The sequence below is a fragment of the Cervus canadensis genome, chromosome 19 (genome assembly GCF_019320065.1).
Source record: "Cervus canadensis isolate Bull #8, Minnesota chromosome 19, ASM1932006v1, whole genome shotgun sequence".
In the NCBI taxonomy this organism is placed as follows: domain Eukaryota; kingdom Metazoa; phylum Chordata; class Mammalia; order Artiodactyla; family Cervidae; genus Cervus; species Cervus canadensis.
This window is the reverse complement of record NC_057404.1, coordinates 30,256,830-30,281,081: the sequence shown is the minus strand read 5'-3', so window position 1 is coordinate 30,281,081 and position 24,252 is coordinate 30,256,830. Positions and strand designations below refer to the sequence as shown.

At 38.1% G+C, this 24,252-nt stretch overlaps 1 protein-coding gene and 1 non-coding gene across 6 annotated transcripts in view; both read right to left on the bottom strand.

The window, feature by feature from the left end:
* The window catches only part of CCSER1 (coiled-coil serine rich protein 1), a 1,404,567-nt gene that overhangs the window by 1,072,982 nt on the left and 307,333 nt on the right, over positions 1 to 24,252 (bottom strand). The gene's annotated exons all lie outside the window — the stretch shown is intronic.
* On the bottom strand, positions 4,499 to 4,605 carry LOC122422453. Its single transcript, XR_006263849.1, has one exon. It is a non-coding gene; the product is annotated as a U6 spliceosomal RNA (small nuclear RNA).

Genomic DNA, 24,252 nt, shown 5'->3' with positions numbered 1-24,252 from the left:
GTACAAAAATCAAAGTTTCCCTTTACCTTAGAAATAAGTGTTTCCAAAGGAAAATCTGTCTACAGAATTATACTGGAAATTTTGTTGTTGTTCAGTCACTAAGTCACGTTCAACTCTTTGAAAGCCCCATGGACTGTAGGATGCCAGGCTCTTCTATCCTCCACTATCTCTTGGGTTTGCTCAAATTCATGGGAAATTTTATTAGTCTGGTGCAAAATTAATTGTGGTTTTGCATTGTTGAACTTTGCTATTTGATATTGGAATATCAATATCAGTCAGAATATCAATAACCAGTGTTAAAGGTGGTTATGTTATATATCATTTTAATGCACATTTCTTGCTGTATGTTTTTTTGCTAATGACTTATTACTTGCTGTTTATTTTATATTTATTTTAGACTATAGAAATGACGTTAGACAAAAAGCAAATTTGAGTAATTAAAAAAATTTATTTTTAATTGAAGGATAATTGCTTTACAGTATTGTGTTGGTTTCTGCCATACATCAACATGACTCAGCCATAGGCATACATATGTCCCCTCCCTCTTGAACCTCCCTCCCACCTCCCATCCCATCCCACCCTTCTAGGTTGTCACAGAGCACGGGTTTGAGCTCTGTGGGTCATACAGCAAATTCCCATTGGCTATCTGTTGTACATATGGTAGTAGATGTTTCCATGCTTCTCTCTTCATTCATCTCACCCTCTCCTTCCTCCTCCCCTACCCTTATCCACAACCTCATCCATAGTCTGTCCTCTATGACTGTTGTACATGTATATGATGGAATATTACTCAGCCATAAAAAGGACCACATTTGAGTGAGTTCTAATGAGGTGGATGAGCCTAGAGACTATGATAGAGTAAAGTAAGTTAGAAAGAGAAAAACAAGTATCATATATTAACACATACATATGAAATCTAGAAAGATGGTACTGATGAACCTATTTGCGGGGCATCAATTGAGTGATTTTTTTATTTGAGTTCAGAATGGGTCATAAAACAGCAGAGACAACTTGCAATGTCAACAATGCATTTGGCCCAGGAACTGCTCACAAACATACAGAGCAGTGGTGGTTCAACAAGTTTTGCAAAGGAGACCAGGCCCTTGAAGATGAGGAATGTAGTGATGGCCATTAGAAGTTGACAGTGACCAACTGAGAGAATCATTGAAGCTGATCCTCTTATAACTAGATGAGAAGTTGCTGAAGAACTCAGTGTTGACCACTCTGGTCATTCAGCATTTGAAGCAAATTGTGAAGGTGAAAAAGCTCTGTAAGTGGGTGCCTCATGTGAAAGTTGCTCAGTCATGTCCGACTCTTAGCGACCCCATGGAGTATACAGTCCATGGAATTCTCCAGGCCAGAATATTGGAGTGGGTAGCCTTTCCCTTCTCCAGGGGATCTTCCCAATCCAGGGATTGAACCCAGGTCTCCCATACTGCAGGTGGATTCTTTACCAGCTGAGCCACAAGGGAAGCCCTGGGTGCCTCATGAGGTGACCTCAAATCAAAAAAATTGTCATTTTGAAGTGTCGTCTTCACTTAAAATGTACGCAGCAACGACGAACCATTTCTTGACTGGATTGTTACGTGCTATGAAAAGTAGATTTTATACAACAACCAGCGATGACCAGCTTAATTGTTGGGCCGAGAAGAATCTCCAAAGCATTTCTCAAAGCCGAACTTGCACCAAGAAAAGGTCATGTTTGGTCACTGTTGACCAATATGGTCACAATATGATCACAATATGGTCACAATATGATCACTGTTTGGTGGTCTGTTTCCTGTCTGATCCTCTATAACTTCCTGAATCCCAGCAAAACCATTACATCTGAGAAGTATCTTCAGCAAATTTATTAGATGCACCAAAAGCTGCAATGCCTGCAGCCGGTATTGGTCAACAGAAAGGGCCCAGTTCTTCTCTAAGACATTGCCCAACCACATGTCCCACAACCAAAGCTTCAAAAGTTGAATGATTTGGGCTAAAAAGTTTTGCCTCATCCCGCATATTCACCTGACCTCTTACCAACCAACTACCATTTCTTCAAGCATCTCCACAAATTTTTGCAGAGAAAATGCTTCCACAACCAGCAGGAGTCAGAAAATGCTTTCCAAAAGTTCATCAAATCCTGAAGCATGAATTTTTATGCTATAGGAATAAACAAACTTATTTCTCATTGGCAAAAATGTGTTGATTGTAATGGTTCCTATTTTGATTAGTAGAGGTGTTTTTGAACCTAGTTACAATGATTTAAAATTCAAAGTCCAAAACTGCAATTACTTTTGTACCAACCTGAAATACTTAGTTTTAAAAAAGATTTCAGGCATTATCTTCAATGTATATGCAAATAATAAATTTCAATTTAGGAATTGATTGGTTATGAGCCCAAGTTTTCTTACATCAAATCAGTTCATTTTCCCCCACATTTCACTGAGATTCTTTATTAAGCAATGCTTTCTTAACCTACTTTGAACACACTAGAGTGTTAGAAAATATTGAAACTACTGTTTATGTAAAAATATTTTGTTAACCTGATTTTTAAATAACTGAGAAAAACTTCTCCCCATACATATGCTTTAGAGAAGTTTTAAATAGTTGATATCTTCCTAAGCTTTACTTAAAAAAAAAGAAAACCAGTTCAATTAGGACTTTTCAGTATTCTACCTGTTACCCTTCCTAGCAGAGGAGAGCAAATCGTACTCTGGAGAATACAGGGTTATGGTCAAAGTAGCCAATAAAATCATTACATTTCTTTGAAATCTCTTTTTAAAATATTAACATCCAAATGAGTATTTTACTTTATAATAACATCATACTTTTTAAAGTATATTCAAATGTTTTAAATGATAATTTGAGGGGAAAGAAATGTTCCACTGGTCCCATTGGTTGAGTGAAGAGGCTGCTTTTCATGGATTCTGTCCACGTCAGAGAACTGGGCTACACTGCAGGCAGCTGACCCCAGTACCAGATTCACCATCTTGGCAATTTCTCTCCTCTATTTTGGAGTCTCAGTGTCTCTAGAACCCACACCCACACCCCAGCAAAAAGACAAACATTTTTTTCACTGCTTTATGGGCTATAAAAGGGGAAATGCTGAGGAAATATTGTTAGAGTGCTGCTGGAGAGAGAATTATGATGCGGTGTTTTCAGGTTCCTGTGATAAACAATTCTAGTAGTTGCGACATCCCACTCACAGGCCAAGTAACCAGTGTCATATGATCTGCTCTCTGATCCAGTCAGCCCTTTTTTTTTTTTACTGTTTCCACAGAATTCTTGTCAGAGCCCTTTTATATTGAAGAAGATGACTAATGATGTTTTCTTTTTTTAAAGGAACACTACCCCCGCCCGGCCCCCAGCTGTGCTGAATCTTTGTTGCTTCTCTGTGGCTTTCTCCAGTTGCAGTGAACTGGGGCGCCTTTCTAGTTGCAGTGCATGGGCTTTTCACTTTTGTGGCTTCTCTTGTTGCAGAGCACAGGCTCTAGAGCATGGTTTCAGTAGTTGTGGACCAAGGGCTTAGCTGCCCTGCAGCATGTAGAATCTTCCTAGACCAGGGATCGAACCTATGTTCCCCGAATTGGCTGCTGCTGCTACTGCTGCTAAGTCGCATCAGTCGTGTCCGACTCTGTGCGACCCCATAGACAGCAGCCCACCAGGCTTCTCTGTCCCTGGGATTCTCCAGGCAAGAATACTGGAGTGGATTGCCATTTCCTTCTCCAATGCATGAAAGTGAAAAATGAAAGTGAAGTCGCTCAGTCGTGTCCGACTCTTCGCAACCCCATGGATTGTAGCCTACCAGGCTCCTCCGTCCATGGGATTTTCCAGGCGAGAGTACTGGAGTGGGTTGCCATTTCCTTCTCTAGCATTGGCAGGTGGATTCTTAACAATTAGACCACCAGGGAAGCCCTAATAATGTTTTCTGTTTCACTAGAGCCAAAACGTCCTCTATGCTTAAATGAACCAAGAATCTTGAAGAAGTAGTCCTTATGATTTCCATCTAATTCTCAGTCTTTATTTTTATTATAGCAGTTTTATTGATGTATGGAAAAGTTACATTAACAGCTTTGCAATTATTATCTGAAATTATTTAGACTGAAAACAAACAAACTAGAAGATATTTAGTAAGACAACTGAGTGAGACTTTCTTTATCATCAAAATGAACAAATTAGTCAAGCTGTCCAGGTTTTTGTCTTTGGTCATCACATGTCTTTTTTGCCTAACAAAAAGCAAGTCAGCCTTGAGTTTGAAACTTTAACCCAGTGTACTTCCCCCATCCTGTATTATTTTGAACCAAATCCTAACTATCATATGATTTTACCATAAATATTTCAGTATACCTAAATGTTTGATTAAGGGCAATTATCTCAGGAAATTGGGTTGATTTGCAGGAGCCAATAGTTTTTTGTATAACTCAAGTAGTAACAGTGATTTATTTTATTTTATTTTTAGGTTTTTCTCTTTACAGGTTTATTCAACACAAAACAACCTCTTACAACTTTACTGAAAAATATGGAACGTTTCACGAATTTGCGTGTCATACTTGTGCAGGGGCCATGCTAAGCTTCTCTGTATCATTCGAATTTTAGTATGTGTGCTGCCGAAGTGAGCACTTAACAGTGATTTAGGAGGTGAGATACTTAGAAGGTAAATAAATATCAATTGTACAATAGATATTTCGGCCTTTCTGGACTCACTGAGAAGTCACATGTTTGTTTGTCTACTCTGGTCAAAGTATAAGCCATGTGGGTCACAGATATCCATGAAACTTGTTTCTGCCTTGTGTAGCAACCTGCATGTTTACTTTTTAAAAAAGGCTCCAGAGCTAATATCAATGGGTTAATTGATTACAACAAAGAATGCCAGAGTTTTCAGTCACTCTTTACACATAAAAATTTTCTACTCTACGTTATGCATTCAAGAAAAACACAAGTTTGACTGACATGGAAAAGCAGAATTTTGCTAATTTTACTTGCACATGTGTCACAAAACCCTTACAAGAGGCAAACGTTTTAAGCATTTTTTTTTTCCACATCCTGGAATAAAACCGACACTGTCTGAAAATGTACCATAGTTATCCTAGAGCTTTGAGAACTGCAATTAAAATCCTCCAAGAATGAGTATGTCCCTGCTCAAGAATAGAATGAATCTGAAGCCTTTGTGGTGTGTGTGTATTTACTGACTAGAGGAAGAAATGTGAAAAATGCTCTAGGGGCATGAGGTGTATAAGACTTCAAGCTGCTCCCTCTCCACGTTAGCAGGTATTAGGGGAGTAATTTCTTGGTTTGGAGGAAAGTGCAATAGGTAATTATTTTGTTTTCCTTCCCACCTCTTGCTCTGTTTTATTCCTCATTCTTTGAACCAGCCACTGGACTTATCACCCTTTTCCTATCTTTCCCCACAATTTTATGCACTGGAGCAGAGGGAAAGGGGAAGTTTGTGAAGAAAGGAACCCTTCTTTTTTTTCTCCTCTCCTTAGAGGCTGTCTGTCCCTGCTCTTGAATAATTATTGATAGTTTTATTCATTTTGTAGGTGCTCGTCAAAGTGTAATTATCAGCAGTTATTATGAAAAAAAGCATGCCAAAACTGTCTCATGAAACTCTATTCCTGGCAATGCTATTATCTATATAAAAATGTCATGGCATTAATCAGTGTTCATTCATTCAGTAACTATTATATACCTGTGAAGTACCTGAGTGTGAGGCAGCTAGGAGGAATCAGAAATTAGTTTTTAAAAATGGTCCCTGACCTTAAGAAATTTACCAAGGAGATAAAAGTTTATCTGTACATAAAAACTATAATACAGATTGAAATGTGGCATGTTCTATGTTGGTACTTCTTTTAAAATAGTCTGTGACCACCTACTAAATCAAAATCTCTGGTTGTTGCACTGGAGAATCTGCATTTTAGCAAGCCTTCCAAGGTGAGTTTCATACACATTAAAGCGTTTTATACGTTTTAATGTTTTTTTTTTTCTGGGAGAATATAAGAAAGGGATCAAACTCAGCATAAAAACAATCAGAGGGCTTCCCTGGTGGCTCAGACGGTAAAGCGTCTCTGCCAGCAATGCAGGAGACCTGGGTTCAATCCCTGGGTTGGGAAGATCCCCTAGAGAAGGAAACGGTGACCCACTCCAGTGTTCTTGTATGAAAAATTCCATGGATGGAGGAGCCTGATAGGCTACAGTCCATGGGGTTGCAATGAGTCGGACACGACTGAGCCACTTCACTTCTCTTCACTTCCCTGGTGGCTGTGGATGAGAAATCGCCTACCAATGCATGGGACACGGGTTTGACCCCTTGTGGTGGAAAGATTCCACATGCCTAGGGGCAACTAAACCCAGGTGCCACAACTACTGAGCATGAACTACTGGAGCCTGGGAGTTGAGTTACAACTACTGAGCTCACACACCACAACTACTAAAGTCTGCTCACCTAGAGCCTGTGCTTTGCAACAAGAGAAGCCACCATAATGAGAAGCCCACACATAGCAATGAAGAGTAGCCCTGGCTTGCTGAAACTAGAGAAAGCCAGCATGCAGAAAAGAAGACCCAGTGCAGCTAAAAAAGAAATAAATAAGAAAAGAGAATCAGGGAAAAAAAGACAATAGGAAAGAAAATGAGGAAAATGTTATGACTTTTTCCAGTAATGAATAAATGACCAAGAAGAAAGTTTTTTCCCCCCAACTTTAAACTTTTTAGTTTGTGTTGGGGTACAGCCAATTAACTATGTGGTAGTTTCAAGCAAACACCGAACACCGAAGGGACTCAGCCATAGGTAAACATGTATCCATTTTTCTCCAAACCCTCCTGCCATCCAGCCTGGCACATAACATTGAACAGAGTTCCATGTGCTATACAATAGGTCCTTGTTGTTTATCCATTTTGAATATAGCAGTGTGTACACGACCTTCCCAAACTCCCTAACTATCCCTTCCCCCTGGTAACCATAAGTTCATTTTCTAAGTCTATGAGTCTCTTTCTGTTTTGTAATAAGTTCATGTGGATATGAATCTTTTTAGATTCCACATATAAGGGATGTCATATGGTATTTCTTCCTCTCTGACTTACTTCACTCAATATGATACTTTCTAGGTCCATGCATGTTGCTGCAAATGATATTATTTCATTCTTTTTAATAGTTGAGTAATATTCCATCATATATACACATATATGTGTACACACACACATATATATATCTCATATCTTTATCCATTCCGTTGTCAATGGTCATTTAAGTTGCTTCCATGTCTTGGCTATTGTGTACAGTGCTACAGTGAACATTGGGGTGCTGTATCATTTCAAGTCATGTTTTTCTCTGGATATATGCCGAGGAGTGGGATTGCTAGGTCATATGGTAGCTCTCTGTTTTTAAGCAATCTCCATAGTGTTCTCCATAGTGACTGTACCAATTTACATTCCCATCAACAGAGTAGGAGTTTCTGAGAAGAAAATATTACTAGACTCTTCTCTTGACAGCTGATGTTAAGAATGTCACTACATAGCAGATAAATCACTTTCTATTGAAGATTAGGTAGAAACTTCTAAATTACACAGTTAGATGAATTTGAAATATGGAAATCTTCCTTTGTACTTGCCTTTAGGTTTGAAAAACTGCTGGAAATGTAATTTTAGCTCAGAAAATTTATCTGTGTGTAAAGCTACTTGATATGACTTATGATTGAAACACAATTGGTTATCATCAAAACCACTTTACCATGCTATGAGTTTTGCACCTAAGCACTGTTTTGCCTTGTATCTTTCAGTTCAGTTCAGTTCAGTTGCTCAGTCATGTCCGACTCTTTGCGACCCCATGAATCGCAGCACGCCAGGCCTCCCTGTCCATCACCAACTCCCAGAGTCTACTCAAACTCATGTCCATCGAGTCGGTGATGCCATCCAGCCATCTCATCCTCTGTCGTCCCCTTCTCCTCCCTCATCAGGGTCTTTTCCAGTGAGTCAACTCTTCACATCAGGTGGCCAAAGTATTGGAGTTTCAGCTTCAGCATCAGTCCTTCCGATGAACACCCAGGACTGATCTCCTTTAGGATGGACTGGATGGATCTCCTTGCATTCCAAGGGACTCTCAAGAGTCTTCTCCAACACCACAGTTCAAAAGCATCAATTTTTTAGCACTCAGCTTTCTTCACAGTCCGACTCTCACATCCATACATGACCACTGGAAAAACCATAACCTTGACTAGATGGACCTTTGTTGGCAAAGTAATGTCTCTGCTTTTGAATATGCTGTCTAGGTTGGTCATAACTTTCCTTCCAAGGAGTAAACATCTTTTAATTTCATGGCTGCAATCACCATCTGCAGTGATTTTGGAGCCCCCCAAAATAAAGTCTGCCACTGTTTCCACCGTTTCCCCATCTATTTGCCATGAAGTGATAGGACCAGATGCCATGATCTTAGTTTTCTGAATTGAGCTTTAAGCCAACTTTTTCACTCTCCTCTTTCACTTTCATCAAGCGGCTTTTTAGTTCCTCTTCACTTTCTGCCATAAGGGTGGTGTCATCTGCATATCTGAGGTTATTGATATTTTTCCTGGAAATCTTAATTCCAGCTTGTGCTTCTTCCAGTCCAGCATTTCTCATGATGTACTCTGCATATAAGTTAAATAAGCAGGGTGACAATATACAGCCTTGACGTACTCCTTTTCCTATTTGGAACCAGTCTGTTGTTCCATGTCCAGTTCTAACTGTTGCTTCCTGACCTGCATACAGGTTTCTCAAACGGCAGGTCAGGTGGTCTGGCATTCCTTGTAACTTTAGGTTGACTTTATTAAGAAACATAATCAAGTCTGCAGCAAAAACTCATTTCCAAAGCTACTTTGTATTCAGTAATAGTAATTGAGGGCGATTCTCTTTCACAAAAATTTTCAGTCTCAACCTGAGCTCAAAAAATTGTGTTAGAAACTTTACCATTGCTAAATCATTGAACCACTTCATGGGAGGGCAAGTCAGGATAGTCATACAGTTCTTCAGTCATTTAAAACTCTGTACTGACCCCTCCAATAATGAACAACTGAACAGTATCAGTAACATCTGTAGCCATATCAGTAACCCATCAAGAGCCAAGGAAAACCATTCAAAATCATTTGCCTTCATGTTTAATTCATTATTGATGTTGCTCCCAATGTCTTCAACTCCTATAGCAACACTTTGCACCAAAAGACATGATCTAGGGAACTTGCCAGCAGTAAACGGCTTTCCTTGCTTGGCTAACAAATGAGCCAGTAGGAAATTTGCTTTCATTGCAGCCTTTTTTCCACTTTTTTTTTTTTTTGGTGAAGAAATTTTTCTGTGATGAGATATTCCATTTAAAAATTTCCAATTTTTCTGACTGTTCCTTGCCAGCGAGTTGGGGATACTGTGACTAATATTTAGATTGGTAATGTCAGCACAGCCATAATGTCATTGTATAATAAGCACAAGGCTTTGCCATCTCATTTAATCAAAATAATGCACATTCCACTGTGCCTTAGAGGCATGGCATTTGAAGTCCACTCTTCTTGTTTTGACATGATGGGTGTGCACTGGTAGTGAGAAAAAAAATGCCACAGATACCGTGCTACATAAGGCACCTGAAACACTGTCAAGTTCTAACTGTGTCAGTTTGATTCATAGCTCTTGAGTGGCAGTGTGAAGCAGTGATTATAGCACCATGGAAAGTCTCTGTCCCAACTTACTCAACTCTGCCATTGTAAGCATATGAGCAACCACAGACAACACGGAGGGGAATATGCATGTCTGGGTTTCATAAAATGTTATTTATGGGGACTGAAGTGATAATTTCATGCAGTCCTTCACATGTTGTGAAATGTTCTTCTTCTTTTGATATTTTTCAACTACTGAAGAATGTCAAAGCCATTTTTAGCTCCCAGGATGTTAATAACAGGTGGCAGCCCAGATTTGGCCTGTACGCCATAATTTTCTGAATCCTGCTCTAGAGGATGAGCCAAGGGAAGAGTTTTTAAAGAGAAAATCTAGCAAATGGCACTGGAACTCTCAGTTTTGTGTTGAACCCAGAGAAAGCATTTTCTGACAATGTGGGGGCAAACTTCATATATAAGTGGATGGTAAGAGAGTGACTATGAAAAATATAAGCCATCCTTTCATGAAATTCCCCTCTGAAAGGGGACAAGGAAATGAGAGGTAGCTGGGGGATGATGTGATTTAAGAGAAAATTTTGCTGTTATTGTTGTTAAAATAGGAGAGGTTTGAACATGACCACTTAACCTTTATTTCCTCTTCCTTTTTTAATAATACCTATCTTAAAATTCATTAGAAAGGTCAGATGAGATAAAATATATTCTGTACCCAGAATGATGCCTAGCTTATGGTACATTCTCAATAACTGATATTAATACTCATATATGTTCATTATTTTTTGGTAAAAAACCAACAGAGTTCATGCTTCCTACATTACTTTTCTATTAGATTCCTAAACTATCTTATTTAAAATCAAGACTGTTCTCCTATTGAGGAGTTTTGGAAATTGTTAAATAAATTGGGAGTTTACCAGTTGGTCAAGATTTCATAACTTCAATAATTTTGATTTTGTAACTCTCTCAGCTTTTCTTCTAGTCTGTGCTTGATCAATTTAGTCTATCTCCATGTGGGAGCCACTTTCCCTTTAGATCTTTTTCATAATCTTTTTAAACCATAATACAGTGATATCAACCCTTATACAAATGAATCATACAAATCACTGATTTGATGTATTAGTGAGTTTATTTTTATTATTACTAGTTTTTCTTTAATGTAACTTTTTTTTTTTGGTCCTGTACATCATACATGGAGTTACCATATGACCCAGCAATTCCACTCTGGGTCCACAGGAAGATTTGTACACAAATATTCATAGCAGCATTATTCATAATTTCCCCAAAGTGGAAATAACATATGTATTCAACAACTGATGAATGGACCAATAAAACGGGAAATAACCGTCTAACAGAATTTTGTTGAGCCATAAAGAAGAGTGAAGTGCTGATAGGAGCCACAGAGTAGAGGAAACTTGAAAACATTTTGCTAATGCTCAGTGAAAGAATTTCATCACAAAAGACCACATTTTGTATGATCTCATTTATTAAATTGGTAGAATAAACCAATCTATAGAGATAGAAAGTAGATTAGTAGTGGCCTAGGGCTTAGAAGAGAAATGGAGAATGACTGCTAATGGGTATGCAGCTTCCTAGTGGCAGGATACTTTACCATCTCTTGTTTGATAATCTGGTATCTGGAGTCTCTGTGCATATGTTTCTGTTGAATATTTTGCTGAAGGCGTCTACTTATGCATCTGTCTATCTTTGGTTGTGTATGGTATTTTGTATTTGAAATTTTATTTTTAGAAACAATTTGAAGCCTAGATAAATACTGTTTTCTCAAAGAAGAATTTTGATCACTTTTTTCCAAGTACCTGGGAGTGCCTGCAATCAAGTAATCACTTTAACCCAATTCCAAGCTAGAGATTTTCTGGGCTACTCAGATGATTCGAAACTGAGCTGTAGACGGTGCAAGGACTGGTTCACTTCCACTTTAATTCCTGGTGTGCAACCAGATTGTGTGACTTGGTGAAATTCCCTCAATTTCTTCATCATGCTATTTAGAATTAGCTGTCTAAAGGCTAGCACATGATTAGGTACTAAAGTGGATTAGACAAATACTTATCTTCACTTTCCCCTGAAACTGCCCTAAAATGATAGTAATGTAATAACAAGGTAAAAACCCAAAAGGACTAAGAGAAGGGAAAAGAGAGAATAGTAGATGACAAGTGCCCTAAATTTTTGGGAGTCAGGACAGCTGATGGAGAAGTGATGTCTAATCCAGACAGCATGGTACAGGAAGTAGAGATTAATGTGAGTCAATTCACCACAGAATCCCACAGAAAATGTGTTGTTCCCATTATCAGTCGCCAGGGGTGGGGGGCAACAACAACTTGCATTCATGTTTTATGGTCCATAATATGCACTTACCGTACCATCTCAAGGATACTTGAACTCTCATATGTATTGCCATAGTCTGGTCAGGTGGACCCCTGATCTAATACAACTGGACAACATTCTAACACATTATATTGATGATATTATGCATGCTCAGTCGCTATCATGTCCAACTCTTTGCGATCCCACAGACTGTAGCTCACAAGGCTTCTCTGTCCATGGGATTTTCCAGGCAGGAATGCTGGAGTGGGTTGCCATGCCCTCCTCCAGGGGGTCTTCCCAACCCAGGGATCAAACCCATGTCCCCTGTGGCTCTTGAACAGCAGGTGGATTCTTTACCACTGAGCCACTGGAGAAGCCCTTTATGACCTTAGTAAGGTCTCTTTAGCTTGATCCTCAATTTTTGAGAAAACAATATCATCAGAGGGCTTCCCCAGTGGATCAGCAGTAAAGAATCCGCCCGCCGGGCAGCACAGACGGAGAAGGCAGCATCAGCCCCTCCCGGCAGCCCCAGCCCATCCCCGCGGCGCAAGCCTGTCCCCACAGCGCCAGCCTCTCCCTGCAGCGCAAGCCCCTCCCTGCCCGGCAGAGCCACGGAGCTAGCTACCTGAATGGGAGTCCACCTCCGCCCGCCTGTGTCAGGGCGGAAATGAGGCTCTGAAGAGACCGGCAAACAGAAGCCAAATAAACAAAGGGAACCGCTTCAGAAGGGACTGGTGCAATAGATTAAAATCCCTCTAGGAAACACTGACTACACCGGAGGGGCCTGTAGATATCGAGAAGCGTAAGCTGGAACGAGGAGCTATCTGAAACTGAGCTGAACCCACACTGACCGCAACAGCTCCAGAGAAACTCCTAGATATAATTTTACTTTTTTCTCTCTTTTTTTTTTTTTTTAAATTTTTGTTATTTTTTAAATTTTTTTCTTTTTTCTTTTTTTTTTCTTTTTTCTTTCTTCTCTTTTATTTTCCTTTAAATTCCCCTATTACTCCCCCATTGCTCCTTAACTTTCATTTCCACAGACTTTTACGATTTTTTAATTAGGGGGAAAAAAAAAATTTTTTTTTTCTTTTTCTTTCTTTTTTTTCTTTCCTTTTTCTCTTCTATTTTCTATTTTTCTTTTTCTCTTATTTCTTTTAAAGTCCTCTAGTACTCCTCTACTACTCCTTAATTTTCATTTTCAATACACTATAACCTTACAAAAAAAAAAAAAGAAGAGAAGCCCTATTTTTAAACCGAAGATTATTCTCTCCCAATCTTGACTCTCTGTTTTCTACCTCAGAACACCTCTATTTCCTCCTTTCCCCTTCTCTTCCCAATCCAATTCTGTGAATCCTTGTAGGTGACTGGGCTACGGAGAACACTCTGGGAACAGACAGCTGCGTAGATCTGTCTCTCTCCTCTTGAGTCCCCCTTTTCTCCTCCTGTTCATCTCTATCTCCCTCCTCCCTCTCCTCTTCTTCATGTAACTCTGTGAACCTCTCTGGGTGTCCCTAACGGGGGAGAATCTTTTAGCCATTAACCTAGAAGTTTTCTTATCAGGGCTGTATAGTTGGAGAAGTCCTGAGACTACAGGAAGAATAAAACTGAAATCCAGAGGCAGGAGACTTAAGCCCAAAACCTGAGAACACCAGAAAACTCCTGACTACATGGAACTTTAAGTAATAAGTGACCGTCCAAAAGCCTCCATACCTACACTGAAACCAACCACCACCCAAGAGCCAATAAGTTTTAAAGCAAGACATACCACGCAAATTCTCCAGCAACGCAGGAACATAGCCCTGAACATCAACATACAGGCTGCCCAAGGACACACCTAACACATAGACCCATCTCAAAACTCATTACTGGGCACTCCATTGCTCTCCAAAGAGAAGAAATCAAGTTCCACGCACCAGAACACTGACGCAAGCTCCCCTAACCAGGAAATCTTGACAAGCCAATCGTCTAACCCCACCCACTGGGTTAATCCTCCACAATAAAAAGGAACCACAGACCTCCAGAATACAGAAAGCCCACTCCAGACACAGCAATCTAAACAAGATGAAAAGGCAAAGAAATACCCAACAGGTAAAGGAACATGAAAAATGCCCACCAAGTCAAACAAAAGAGGAGGAGATAGGGAATCTACCTGAAAAAGAATTTAGAATAATGATAATAAAAATGATCCAAAATCTTGAAAACAAAATGGAGTTACAGATAAATAGCCTGGAACAAAGATTGAGAAGATCAAGAAATGTTTAATAAAGACCTAGAAGAAATAAAAAGAAAGTCAATTAAAAATGAAAATGCAATGAATGAGATCAAAAAACTTGGAGGAACCAAGAGTAGAATAACGGAGGCAAGAGATAGATAAGTGAGGGTAGAAGATAAATGTGTGGAAAATAAATGAACAAAGAGAGGAAAAAAGAAAAAAAGATCAAAAGAAATGAGGACAACCTCAGGGACCTCTGGGACACTGTGAAACGCCCCAACATTCGAATCATAGGAGTTCCAGAAGAAGAAGACAAAAAGAAAGGCCATGAGAAAATACTCGAGGAGATAATAGCTGAAAACTTCCCTAAAATGGGGAAGAAATAGCCACCCAAATCCAAGAAACCCAGAGAGTCCAAACAGGATTAAACCAAGGTGAAACACCCAAGACACTATTAATCAAATTAACAAAGATCAAACACAAAGAACAAACTATTAAAGCAGCAAGGAAAAACAACAAATAACACACCAAAGGGTTCCATTAAGGATAACAGGCTGATCTATCATAGAAAACCCTCCAGGCCAGAAGGAATGTCAGGACGTACTGAAAGTAATGAAAGAGAAATAACCTACAACCTAGATTACTGTATCCAGCAAGGAATCTCATTCAGATATGAAGGAGAATTCAAAAGCTTTACAGATAAGCAAAAGCTGAGAGAATTCAGCACCACCAAGCCAGCTCTTCAACAAATGCTAAAGGATCTTCTCTAGACAGGAAATGCAGAAAGGTTGTATAAACGTGAACCCAAAACAACAAAATAAATGGCAACGGGACCACACCTATCAATAATTACCTTAAATGTAAATGGGTTGAATGCCCCAACCAAAAGACAAAGATTGGCGGAATGGATACAAAAACAAGACCCCCATATATGCTGTCTACAAGAGACCCACCTCAAAACAAGAGACACATACAGACTAAAAGTGAAGGGCTGGAAAAAAAATATTTCATGCAAATGGAGACCAAAAGAAAGCAGGAGTCGCAATACTCATATCAGATAAAATAGACTTTCAAATAAAGGATGTGAAAAGAGACAAAGAAGGACACTACATAATGATCAAAGGATCAATCAAAGAAGAAGATATAACAATTATAAATATATATGCACCCAGCATAGGAGCACCGCAATATGTACGGCAAACGCTAACGAGTATGAAAGAGGAAATTAATAGCAACACAATAATAGTGGGAGACTTTAATACCCCACTCACAACTATGGATAGATCAACTAAACAGAAAATTAACAAGGAAACACAAACCTTAAATGACACAATGGACCAGCTAGACCTAATTGATATCTATAGGACATTTCACCCAAAAACAATCAACTTCACCTTTTTCTCAAGTGCACACGGAACATTCTCCAGAATAGATCACATCCTGGGCCATAAATCTGGTCTTGGAAAATTCAAAAAAATTGAAATCATTCCAGTCATCTTTTCTGACCACAGTGCAGTAAGATTAGATCTCAATTACAGGAAAAAAATTGTTAAAACTTCAAACATATGGAGGCTAATAACACGCTTCTGAATAACCAACAAATCATAGAAGAAATCAAAAAAGAAATCAAAATATGTATAGAAATGAATGAAAATGAAAACACAACAACCCAAAACCTATGGGACACTGTAAAAGCAGTGCTAAGGGGAAGGTTCATAGCATTACAGGCTTACATCAAGAAACAAGAAAAAACCAAATAAATAACCTAACTCTACACCTAAAGCAATTAGAGAAGGAAGAAATGAAGAACCCCAGGGTTAGCAGAAGGAAAGAAATCTTAAAAATCAGGGCAGAAATAAATGCAAAAGAAACTAAAGAGACCATAGCAAAAATCAACAAAGCTAAAAGCTGGTTTTTTGAAAAAATAAACAAAATTGACAAACCATTAGCAAGACTCATTAAGAAACAAAGAGAGAAAAACCAAATTAACAAAATTAGAAATGAAAATGGAGAGATCACAACAGACAACACTGAAATACAAAGGATCATAAGAGACTACTACCAGCAGCTCTATGCCAATAAAATGGACAACTTGGATGAAATGGACAAATTCTTAGAAAAGTATAACTTTCCAAAACTGAACCAGGAAGAAATAGAAGATCTTAACAGACCCATCACAGGCAAGGAAATCGAAACTGTCATCAAAAATCTTCCAGCAAACAAAAGCCCAGGACCAGATGGCTTCACAGCTGAATTCTACCAAAAATTTAGAGAAGAGCTAACACCTATCTTACTCAAACTCTTCCAGAAAATTGCAGAAGAAGGTAAACTTCCAAACTCATTCTATGAGGCCACCATCACCCTAATTCCAAAATCAGACAAAGATGCCAAAAAAAAGAAAACTACAGGCCAATATCACTGATGAACATAGATGCAAAAATCCTTAACAAAATTCTAGCAAACAGAATCCACAACATATTAAAAAAATCATACACCATGACCAAGTGGCTTTATCCCAGGAATGCAGGATTCTTTAATATCCGCAAATCAATCAATGTAATACACCACATTAACAAATTGAAAGATAAAAACCATATGATTATCTCAAAAGATGCAGAGAAACCTTTGACAAAATTCAACACCCATTTATGATTAAAACTCTCCAAAAAGCATGAATAGAAGGAACATACCTCAACATAATAAAAGCTATATATGACAAAACCCACAGCAAGCATCACCCTCAATGGTGAAAAATTGAAGCATTTCCCCTGAAATCAGGAACAAGACAAGGGTGCCCACTCTCACCACTACTGTTCAACATAGTGTTGGAAGTTTTGGCCACAGCAATCAGAGCAGAAAAAGAAGTAAAAGGAATCCAGATAGGAAAAGAAGAAGTGAAACTCTCACTGTTTGCAGATGACATGATCCTCTATATAGAAAACCCTAAAGACTCTACCAGAAAATTACTAGAGCTAATCAATGAATATAGTAAAGTTGCAGGATATAAAATTAACACACAGAAATCCCTTGCATTCCTATATACTAACAATGAAAAAACAGAAAGAGAAATTAAGGAAACAATACCATTCACCATTGCAACAAAAAGAATAAAATACTTAGGAGTATATCTACCTAAAGAAACAAAAGACCTATACATAGAAAACTATAAAACACTGATGAAAGAAATCAAAGAGGACACAAACAGATGGAGAAACATACCGTGTTCATGGATTGGAAGAATCAATATTGTCAAAATGGCTATTCTACCCAAAGCAATCTATAGATTCAATGCAATCCCTATCAAGCTACCAACGGTATTTTTCACAGAACTAGACCAAAGAATTTCACAATTTGTATGGAAATACAAAAAACCTCGAATAGCCAAAATAATCTTGAGAAAGAAGAATGGAACGGGAGGAATCAACCTGCCTGACTTCAAACTCTACTACAAAGCCACAGTCATCAAGACAGTATGGTACTGGCACAAAGACAGAAATATAGATCAATGGAACAGAATAGAAAGCCCAGAGATAAATCCACGAACCTATGGACACCTTATCTTTGACAAAGGAGGCAAGGATATACAATGGAAAAAAGACAACCTCTTTAACAAGTGGTGCTGGAAAAACTGGTCAACCACTTGCAAAAGAATGAAACTAGAACACTTTCTAACACCATACACAAAAATAAACTCAAAATGGATTAAAGATCTAAATGTCAGACCAGAAACTATAAAACTCCTAGAGGAGAACATAGGCAAAACACTCTCCGACATAAATCACAGCAAGATCCTCTATGACCCACCTCCCAGAATATTGGAAATAAAAGCAAAACTAAACAAATGGGATCTAATGAAACTTAAAAGCTTTTGCACAACAAAGGAAACCTATAAGCAAGTGAAAAAGACAGCCCGCAATTGGGAGAAAATATGCAAATGAAAGAACAGACAAAGGATAATCTCAAAAATTATAAGCAACTCCTGCAGCTCAATTCCAGAAAAATAAATGACCCAATCAAAAAATGAGCCAAAGAACTAAACAGACATTTCTCCAAAGAAGACATACAGATGGCTACAAACACATGAAAAGATGCTCAACATCACTCATTATTAGAGAAATGCAAATCAAAACCACAATGAGGTACCATTACACGCCAGTCAGGATGGCTGCTATCCAAAAGTCTACAAGCAATAAATGCTGGAGAGGGTGTGGAGAAAAGGGAACCCTCTTACACTGTTGGTGGGAATGCAAACTAGTACAGCCGGTATGGAGAAGAGTGTGGAGATTCCTTAAAAAACTGGAAATAGAACTGGCATATGACCCAGCAATCCCACTTCTGGGCATACACACTGAGGAAACCAGATCTGAAAGAGACACGTGCACCCCAATGTTCATCGCAGCACTGTTTATAATAGCCAGGACATGGAAGCAACCTAGATGCCCATCAGCAGATGAATGGATAAGGAAGCTGTGGTACATATACACCATGGAATATTACTCAGCCATTAAAAAGAATTCATTTGAACCAGTTCTAATGAGATGGATGAAACTGGAGCCCATTATACAGAGTGAAGTAAGCCAGAAAGATAAAGAACATTACAGCATACTAACACATATATATGGAATTTAGAAAGGTGATAACGACAACCCTTTATGCAAAACAGAAAAAGAGACACAGAAATACAGAACAGACTTTTGAACTTTGTGGGAGAATGTGAGGGTGGGATATTTCCAAAGAACAGCATGTATACTATCTATGGTGAAACAGATCACCAGCCCAGGTGGGATGCATGAGACAAGTGCTCCGGCCTGGTGCACTGGGAAGACCCAGAGGAATCGGGTGGAGAGGGAGGTGGGAGGGGGGATCGGGATTGGGAATACATGTAAATCCATGGCTGATTCATATCAATGTATGACAAAACCCACTGGAAAAAAAAAAAACAAGTCAAAAAAAAAAAACAAACTATAGTCCACCTAGAGGGATGGAATGGGGGAGGGGGAAGCTTCAGAGGCTTGGGATATATGTAGACATGTCTGATATATGTTGTACAGCCGAACTTAACATTGTAAAGCAATTATACTCCAATAAAAAAAATACTTTAAAAAAAAATTTATTGTATAGAGTTTGTGTGTGTGAACACATTTGCATATATAATACATATATAAATATTTTATATAATACACATATTGTACATATATACATTTTATACACACACATGTACATTTATATACATATCTAACATAGAGACATTACTTTGCCGACAAAGGTCCATCTAGTCAAAGATATGGTTTTCCCAGTAGTCATGTATGGATGTGAGAGGTGGACCATAAAGAAGGCTAAACTCCAAAGAATTGATACTTTTAAACTGTGGTGCTGGAGAAGACCGCTGAGAGTCCCTTGGACTGCAAGGAGATCAAACCAGTCAATCCTGAAGGAAATCAACCCTGAATATTCACTGAAAGAACTGATGCTGAAGCTGAAGTTCCAATATTTAGCCACCTAATGAGAAGAGCTGACTCATTGGAAAAGATCCTGATGCTTGGAAAGATTGGGGACAGGAGGAGAAGCGGGTGACAGGATGAGATGGTTGGACGACATCATCGACTCAACGGACATGAGTGTGAGCAAACTCTGGGAGACAGTGAAGGACAGGGAAGCCTGGTGTGCTGCAGTCCATGGGGTGGCAAAGAGTCAGACACGACTGAGTGGCTGAACAGAAAAACCACCTTAGTGACTGCTCTGATTAAAAGAATGTGGTGATATCCTACGATTTCAAGGCCAGGTCATAGAAGGCACTGTGCCTTCCATCTGGCTCTCTCTTGGAACACTGGTGGTGGGGACCCAGTTGCCATGTTGTAAGGAATTGAAGTCCACATGGATGTTCTCACTGGCCCACAGTTGACAGGCATAACTGATAACTGAATGTGAGTGAAAGTGCATTTATTTTACCTGATATCTTGACCGTCACAGAGCAGAGGAAAATTCGCCCTATTGCACCTTGTCTGAATTCCTGGCCTGGCCCAAAAAATCATGGAACATGAATGTTTGCTGTTTAAAGCCATTAAGTTTTAGGAAAATGTGTTGTACAGCAATAGTTAAGCAACATATTCATAAAGAACACATATAACTAATGACATACATATTTTGATGCCCCTGGACATGTTTTCATTCAAAGTATTACCTCAGTGACACAGAGAAAATTCTTACGTGCCACAAAAACTGGTCCATATGTTAGTCTGTTTAAAACTTATAAATGAAAATTACAAAGGACTGACTGATAGCTAAAATTCTCATTCATCACTTGTCTATGATATCATACTATGGAAATAAAAAATCTTAACAGCTATATATGTCTGTGTGTGTGTGTGTGTGTGTGCGTGCATGCGCGTGCGTGCCTGTGCATGCACGCACATGCCAAGTCACTTCAGTTGTGTCTGACTCTTTGCAACCCTATGGACTGTAACCCACCAGGCTCCTCTGTCCATGGAATTCTCCAGGCAAGAATACCGGAGTAGGTTGCCATTCCCTCCTACAGGGAATCTTCCAGTTCAGGGATAGAATCTGCATCTCTTATGTCTCCTGCATTGGCAGGCTGGTTCTTTACCACTAGCACTACCTGGGAAGCCCATATATATCTACATATAAATTTAATTCACTTGGAGATTAAAAAAAGTCTGGTAAATGGCCTGAATTTCTCAGTTATGCCTTTCATTTCAAACTTTACAAGAGCCTTGGAGCTATCCTTGGAGCAATTTTGCTATAGCAAGTACAAATAAATGAGTATCTGTTCTACCAATCAAAATAATTCTTTGTGAATTTTCCATGCATAAGATGAAATCACAGTTGCTAATCATTTTGGGAAAATGAGAATGACAAAGCATATATTATTTAAATAATGCTTAACTTAAAATTTCTCTAATCCAGTATCTTAGGCTTTATAACACAGAAAAAAGTTTGAGAGGAAAGAAGGTGCTTCATACAGCAGAATATAAAGAATTTGAAAAGCATTCCACACAGGCCATAGTTATTTCCTAAATGGAAGGGCAGTTAAACTAAAATGCATTTTATTATCATTTTCTCTAGATAAGTGTGTCAATATTATATATTTTAAGAAACATATTCTACATGAATTTGTCAATAAAGCAAGTAAAGCAAAATAGAACCACTAATAAATTATAGTTTTTTAAAAGAAATATTTAAAAAGTGTGAAAAGGAAATATTCTAATTAACTATATGTGAATAAAACTGTGTTGAATATAATTTTCCTACAGGTGCTGTGATTTATCAAACAAAAGTATATCTAACTGCCTTGTGTGTCAACTTTTAAAATTACATCCTGTTTCTCCTCTCAGCCCAATCAAAGGTGTTTTGCCTTGGGTACTTAGTTAGATGTCTATTTTTTTCTAATACTGATGATTATTACACACAAAATATGAATCAAGGCAGCAGTACACGTTTTAGTTTTTAATTGGCATGGAATTTATAATCTAATATGAATTAAAATAGTGAATAACTAGTACTTTATACATTTATCCATTGTACTTTAATTGAATAAACAAGAAAATTTATTAAAAAAAATACTTAAGTTCACATTTGGGCCAGCCATATTCTAAGTTCTGAAGTTACAATAACGAAAGAACAGAAAAAAAGCCCTATCTCGTCAGGGAATTATTTCAACACCAACAGAAAGGTAGTGGTTAGACTATTCGAGTGGTTGTAATAATAGAAAGCATTCTAGGTAATTTTTCTTTTCTTCTTTTTTCCAGAAAGACCTCAGTAAATTTTCTCTCACATCTTTCAGACTAATTTTTGAACTAGACTGAATATCTTCAACTAATGAATTATTATTAAGTAAGCAAAACTTTTTCTAGCAGTTGATTCTATTTTTCCTTATATATGCAAATGGAACACAGTCAGTGTCATCAGGTGACAAATAAGTCTACTTCTCTCCTCCTTCTCCTTCCCTTTTTAGCCCCTTCTCCCCTTCTTCCTGCTTCTCTCCCCATCTCCCTTTTCCACTCCCTCTTTGGCAATATCGTTTTGGCTGACCAGAAAAAAAGAACAAGTATCAAATGAACTGTTAATCTTTGTTGAAGAAATTATATTAGATATATGGAGACTTTCTCCCAGGTTATGAGACATAAATGATTAGTCTTTAGTTCTGTAGTACTGACAATTATTTAATGGGTTTCACTTTGCAGAAGTATGAGGTATAATATAATCAGCATAATGTTCATCTTCACTTCTAAGAAGTTATATAAATTATTCAGTTATGTCCTAGAAAACTCCAGTCTTCAGAATTTTACATATGGATTACAAAAAACAAATAAATGTGTAAGGTATATAATTTCAATAGGTGATTTAAATAACACAAAAATTTGAATATATTGCAGCTAATGATTTTAGGCTGCTCACCCATTACTACCATTAGAACAGAATTTGAATTGCCAAAAACAATAAAACAATCATCTTCTCTTTGCTGCCTTCTATTCTGCTTCAGGTGAAGTAATCTCATAATATTTAGAAATCTGTTCATTCTTCACCTAAATTTCAAGTTAGAAGAGAAAACGACATTATCAACTATTTTGAGTATAATGTGAATGGAGGTAGACAGTTCAACTGAAGTAAAATAAAGAAGTCAGAGTAAGAGTGGCCTTTGAGAAAATTAGCACAGTCACAATCTATGACTGAGCTAGTGAAATTGGGAAAGTATAATTGCATAGGTCAAAATTATATTAGGATCAAGTTAGGCCAAGACACAAATATCAAGCCAAGTGTTTGGTATTTCATCCTGTGGGACCAATGTTCTCAATTTATAAACAAAGTCTAAATTTCCACAGAAGCTAATCTTGAATAATATATACTACTAATACAATGAGTAAAAGAAAAGACTCTAGCAACATAATCAAGTAAGTCAAGACATATACAAACATTCTGTGGATTCAACCAAATATAACAAATAAGAGCCCAATATTCGCATAAGAGCACCATGCAATTTAAAAGGGAGGAAGAGGAAACTACAACAGCAATACCAAACCTCTCAGTTTCCTCTAGGTCTCCCAAAAGGTTAACTATTTGAAATCATGTACCTTTTCCAACTAATCTCAATTGTGAAGAATCATTTTCTTAGCCAGAACACTCCCTTTCCTCAAGCCTCATTTGCTTTCCTGGATGGATGAAAGTCACATCTATATTTTATATTACTGGCTGCTGCTGCTGCTAAGTCACTTCAGTCATGTCCGACTCTGTGACCCCATAGACGGCAGCCCACCAGGCTCCCCCGTCCCTGGGATTCTCAAGGCAAGAACACTGGAGTGGGTTGCCATTTCCTTCTCCAACATATATACTGGCATTGTCCTGAAATTATGTACATTTATATAAGACAAGTATTTCTTTGCTGGGAAAGATTGAAGCCGGAAGGAGAACGGGATGACAGAGGATGAGATGGTTGGATGGCATCACTGACTCAATGGACATGAATTTGAGTAAATTCCAGGAGTTGGTGATAGAAAGGGAAGCCTGGTGCGCTGCAGTCCATGGGGTCACAAAGAGTCCGACACGACTGAGCGACTGAACTGAACTGAATTGAAATAAGACAAAGAATAATTTAATTTATATTTCAGTGTGAACTGAAGATTCCTAGTCCACAAGACTTTTTAGATTATTACTTCAATTATAATCTTTCCACTAGACACTTATTGGAACACTGTTTCTGAAAGTCTACTGACTTCTGCCCAGAGAAAGCCCAGTCTTCGAAAAGTTCTTTAGTATGACTGGTTAATATTCCAATCCTCTTTTGACACGAGAAATAATTTTTACAGGTCCATGAATAATTTCATGTATATATAAAATAGGAGTTTTCAATATTCACATTCTGATATATATTAATTTATTCTTAGATTACCAATGCTGTATTTGTGATGACATAAAATAAAACATGGGTATATTAGTATCAGAAAAATGTCATTAATGATTCTAGCCCAATTTGCCATCATAGAATATGACATCACAGTAATGGCACCTTTGTCATTTACTATGGGAAGTACAAATATTACCAAACAGAAGCCAAGATTAGTGTCCTTATTAAATAATGGATGATAAAAATGCTAAAGGAAT